The 5,748-nt window shown below is 42.1% G+C and overlaps 1 pseudogene; it reads left to right on the forward strand.

Annotated features, from left to right (window-relative positions):
- The first annotated feature begins 1,486 nt into the window (after positions 1-1,486).
- LOC129042616 (cell division control protein 42 homolog) lies at positions 1,487-2,100 on the forward strand (annotated as a pseudogene).
- The last annotated feature ends 3,648 nt before the right edge of the window (positions 2,101-5,748 follow it).

A 5,748-nucleotide genomic window follows, 5' to 3' on the forward strand; every position in this document is an offset into this window, starting at 1 on the left:
TGTCTTCTTCAGGTATGTCAGGGTGGGAGGCTTCCCACTCCGTGTCTCATTGGCCATCAACAATGGTAGCCCCAGATCCCCAGTGCCCAGCCAGCCTCTCTGGGACCTCTCTGTGCAGGTAAGACTTTGTAACCACTGAAGGGGCTCTTCCTGCCTGCTGCATAAAGAAAGACCACGGCATTGCAGTAAGGAAAGAGTTTAATAGACAAAAGGCCGGCCACGCTACAGAGATGGAGTTAGCACTCAACCTTGTGCAAAACTCACAGGTTAGGGGTTGTTCAAAGGCAGTTTTAGGGGAAGGAGTGGGGAAGGCCAGGTAATAGGTGCTTGCTGCTGATTGCTTAGAGCAGAGATGAAATCACAGGGGGTCAATGCTGAGTCCTAAGGACTGAGTCACTTCTGGGTGGGGTCACACGAGCAGGATTGGCAGATCCAGGTGGGTCCAGGTGGAGCCACGGTCAGACATGCACAAACACTGGAAAAGATTTCTCAAAAAGCCAATCTACAATAGTGGTGTTATCTGCAGGAATAACTGGGGAAGTTGTAGATCTTATAACCTCAGAAAAAAATGGCTGACAACCCTTTCTGTCTGTGCCTTACCAGGACTCAGGCAAGCTCCACCTCCCGGGTTCAAGCAATTCTCATGCCTCAGCCTCCTGCGTAGCTGGGATTACAAACACATGCCACCACACCTGGCGAATTTTTGTATTTTTTGGTAGAGATGGTGTTTCACCATGTTGGCCAGGCTGGTCTCAAACTCCTGACCTCAAGCGCTCTGCCTGCCTTGGCCTCCCAGTGTGCTGGGATTACAGCTGTGAGCCACCATGCCCAGCCCAGTACCTGTTTTTACTGAAGACAAATCATAGTAGGACAAATTTATTTAAAATAATTGTTCGTCTTATACTTGGCCTGAGTGTTTGCATAATGTCAGCAAGAATAATTATTTGCCATATAAGCCTGTCTTAAAATTGGCTTTGCTGGAGCTTTATTCTATAAGGAAACCCAGATTTGACTTTTTTTAAAGCCTTGAGCCCAGCCATGATTTATTGGTGCCTGAAAATACCTATATAAATTGGGCAATGTCCTCTTCTTAAGGTCCCAAGATAATTTGGGGCTCCTGAGCCTGTCAGAAAGTGACACTCTTTACATACTACAGGCAAGGAACTCTGTACAGTGACTGTGTAGACAAGGGATGAGGCCAACTTCATAAGTCAGCTTTGACTCCTTAAAGCAGTCTGTTTGCATCCAAAAGTACATCATTCCAGTCAAAGCTTTGGTAAAATAACCAGTGTCTCCAATTATGTCCTGTTACAAAAGAAAATACATTCTTATTGAACTTATGCAAATAACTGTACTGCCGTAAATTAAGTATACTTGCAAATAGTTTTCAAATTTCTACGGAAATCAGGTAGACAGAAATGTACTTCAGAGTTTACTCACAGGAGTGTACTTAACCCAATTGTGAAAAGCTGTAGAGTGCTGCCAATGCCCCAGTGAAGAAGCTGAGGTCAACATCAGATTTGAAATATTTAAAGTGGATACAAAATCATTTCAGCAATGCAGACAATTAAGTGTGTTGTTGTGGGCAATGGTGCTGTTGGTAAAACATGTCTCCTGATATCCTACACAACAAACAAATTTCCATCGAAATATGTACCAACTGTTTTTAACAACTATGCAGTCACAGTTATGATTGGTGGAGAACCATATACTCTTGGACTTTTTGATACTGCAGGGAACAACGATGATGACAGATTATAACTGCTGAGTTATCTACACACAGATGTATTTCCAGTCTGTTTTTCAGTGGTCTCTCCATCTTCATTTGAAAATGTGAAAGGAAAGTGGGCGTCTGAGATAACTCACCACTGTCCAAAGACTCATTTCTTGCTTGTTGGGACCCAAATTCATCTCAGAGACGACCCCTCTACTATTGAGAAACTTGCCAAGAACAAACAGAAGCCCATCACTCCAGGGACTACTGAAAAGCTGATCCCTGACCTGAAGGCTGTCAGGTATGTGGTGTGTTCTGCACTCACACAGAAAGGCCTAAGGAATGTATTTGATGAAGCAATATTGGCTGCCCTGGAGCCTCCATAACTGAAAAAGACCCACAGGTGTGTGCTGCTATGAACATCTCTCCAGAAGCCTTTCTGCACAACTGGTGTCAGCATCATACTAAAAGCAATGTTTAACTCAAACTAAAGATTAAAAAATAAAATTCGTTTTTGCAACACTGACAAATGTCCTGCACCTACCCACATGCACTCGTGTGAGACAAGGCCCATAGGTATGGCCCCCCTTCCCCCGCAGTACTAGTTAATTTTGAGTAATTGCGTATTGTCAAAAAAGTGATTAGTACAAGGTTTTGTTTTGTTGTTTCAAAATTTTTTTGTTGTTTAAAAGCAAGGCATGCTTGTGGATGACTCTGTAACAGACTAATTGGAATTGTTGAAGCTGCTCCCTGGTTCCACTCTGGAGAGTAATCTGGGAGATCTTTGTGTGTGTGTGTGTGTGTGTGTGTGTGTGTGTGTGTGTGTTTCTCTCCTCTTTTCTTGGGAGGAGTGTGTGTGGGGTTTATTTTTTAGTCTTTTTTTTTTTAATTCATTAACCAGTGGATAGCCCTTAAGGGGACAGGACAGATTGATTCCACATTCCGCTTCCTAGATATGGTTTAGAAAACATGTTCCCCACCTGGGGCTCTCAGGAAGGAGTATAGTAAATGCCTCATTTAATAACAGACTCCTTTTTGAAAGTTACCTTTTCCCTCCACCTTTGAGTAGATCCAATATTTGATGAAACTCATGAAAGTGGGTGGAGCCTGTCTTGCCCCTCCTCTTTTCTAGGACACACTATATGTGACTGTGACTTTCAAAGACATTTGTTTGCCATTTGCTGATTTTGGGGGGGAAGTTAATTTCTAACTTCTTTCACTAATAAATGAAGAAAAGTATTGAACCTTTGAAATGCACCAAATGAATTGAGTTTGTAATTAAAAATTTTTTTCCCTGTCAGTCATTGTCTTATATGCTTAGCATAGATTTGCAGCTCAGTAGTATATGGTGTTCCTAGAAAGCAGCTGAAGACCTGGTATGTAGAGGAAATACCAGGGGTGGTGCTAGAAGATAGACATCTGTGGAATGATTCACATCCTCTCATTAGGAGGATGGAGGCCTGCTTCATTAAGAAGCTGGGGGTCGGGTGGGGGTGGGGAGAACACATAACAACATGGGAACCAGTCAGGGGAATCCTCTTATTTCTGTTTTGCACATGAGGAACCCTAGAGCAGCCAGGTGAGGCTCTCTAGTTTAATAAAAGTCATGGAAAGAGTCTTTTTTTTTTTTTTTTTTTTTTTGAGATGGAGTCTCGCTCTGTCGCCCAGGCTGGAGTGCAGTGGCACGATCTCGGCTCATTGCAACCTCCACCTCCCAGGTTCACACCATTCTCCTGCCTCAGCCTCCCAAGCAGCTGGGACTACAGGCGCCCACCACCACGCCCAGCTAAATTTTTTGTATTTTTAGTAGAGACGGGGTTTCACTACGTTAGCCAGGATGGTCTCAATCTCCTCACCTCATGATCCACCTGCCTCGGCCTCCCAAAGTGCTGGGATTACAGACGTGAACCACCGCACCCTACTGGAAAGAGTCTTATGAAGACTCTTCATAAGTGTTAATAGGGATTTTATCAGCTTATTTTGGTTGCAGTTTCCAATGTTTTAAAATGTTGAGGTAATCTTTTCCGTCTTCCCAACCCTAATTCTTGTAGATTCGTTAATGTTGAACCAATGCCTTCTCATATCTCAATTCTTTGTATATGCATTCTTTTCAGATGTATTAAACAAACAAAAACCCTTCACAAGCCAAAAAAAAAAAAAAGCTATAAACAGCTCAAAAGAAAAAAAAAGGTTTTCTAGACTCTGAAAAACAAAAGAATTAGCAACATTTCAAACAAAAAAGCAATGAAAAGATTACTCCAGTCTTCCATTAGTTCAGTCTATGTAATTTACTTCTATTCTGTTCAATATTCATGAACACATTAGCTCTCTGTGGGAGTCTTGGAAGTTTTTCCTCTGTTCTAATGTCACAATTGCCAAAGTTCTCAGAAACTTGCCTTCAAGAGCACCTGTCAGAGTCCTATAGCTGATTATAAAACCACCTTGAACATAAAGTAAAACAATTGTGGATGAGGAAATCTCAGAACAGCCACAGTTAAAGTCTGGTCATCTCTGTGGTACACAATAATTTCACATAACAATCCTAATTATTACTGTTAACATATACTGAGATATATCAGAATTACAGGAATTTTATACAATTTTGGAACATATACTAATAACATAGTCATACAAATACAGCCCAAATAAAGCCAAATACCATTTCATACTTGACAATGCTTCCTGTATGATTTTACCAAATAAACCAAATATGCCTCTTTTGGACTTTTATCAGATTTTTAAAAAGGCAAACTTTAGGCCGGGTGCGGTGGCTCATGCCTGTAATCCCAGCACTTTGGGATGCCAAGGCGGGCGGATCATAAGGTCAGGAGGTCGAGACCATCCTGGCTAACACAGTGAAACCCCATCTCTACTAAAAATACAAAAAATTAGTCAGGCGTGGCAGCGGGCGCCTGTAGTCCCAGCTACTTGGGAGGCTGAGGCAGGAGAATGGCGTGAACCCGGGAGGCAGAGCTTGCAGTGAGCTGGGATGGCACCACTGCACTCCAGCCTGGGCGACAGAGTGAGACTCTGTCTCAAAAAAAAAAAAAAAAAAAAAAAAAGGCTAACTTTGGAATTTGACTTTGGAAAGTTTGTCAGATATCAAAGGTTTAATCAAACATTTGATATTACAACATGAAAGTCCAGGTCACTATAAGTAAAGGGGAAAATCTTTACTCATTGACAGAGGGGAGACTCCAATTTCCAAACAGGACCCAAAAAAGATGGCATGAGGCCAACTAAATGTCCCCTCTTTCTCTCCCTTTTTTCCTGCTGTTATTCAAAAGGCAAACAAAAATCTTTCATTCTCTTTTAATATTACATCAAAATCTTGTTCAAAAAGGAAACCCAAATTTCACCTTTCCATTAATGTACTATTAATGTTAAATCTGTTTTGTTTTTTTTTTTTGAGATGAAGTCTCACTCTTGTCCCCCAGGCGGGAATGCAATGGCATGATCTTGGCTCACCGCAAACTCTGCCTCCCGGATTCAAGCAATTCTTCTGCCTGAGCCCCCCAAGTGGCTGGGATTACAGGCGTCCACCACCACCCCCGGCTAATTTTTATATTTTTAGTAGAGATGGGGTTTCACCATGTTGGCCAGGCTGGTCTAGAACTCCCGACCTCAGGTGATCCACCCACCTCGGCCTCCCAAATTGCTGGGATTACAGGCGTGAGCCACCATGCCAGGCCAAATCTGATTCTTAATAAAACCTTACAAACAAGTCTATCCAATCTTACTTTGAACATAAGACAAAATTTCCATAAATGTTTTATAATTTTCTATTAAACAGCAGATCAGCTCGCTAAGAAAGCCCTGTTATTCAAACACCCGGGCTCGGATTCTGGCCCTGCATCAGTGTGCTTTTATTTCAATGTTCAACCTATGGTAAAGTAAATCATCCCCTTTAAATCCTAGCCAACTTGCTCACATCCACAGAACATCCTGAACAAGATCAACCCTTCACAAACCCTTCACGACTTGCTGAAACCTTCAGTTTCGTCCCATTACTCTGTTAGGTTAAGGCAACCCTT

The sequence above is a fragment of the Pongo pygmaeus genome, chromosome 7 (assembly GCF_028885625.2).
Source record: "Pongo pygmaeus isolate AG05252 chromosome 7, NHGRI_mPonPyg2-v2.0_pri, whole genome shotgun sequence".
Taxonomy (NCBI): domain Eukaryota; kingdom Metazoa; phylum Chordata; class Mammalia; order Primates; family Hominidae; genus Pongo; species Pongo pygmaeus.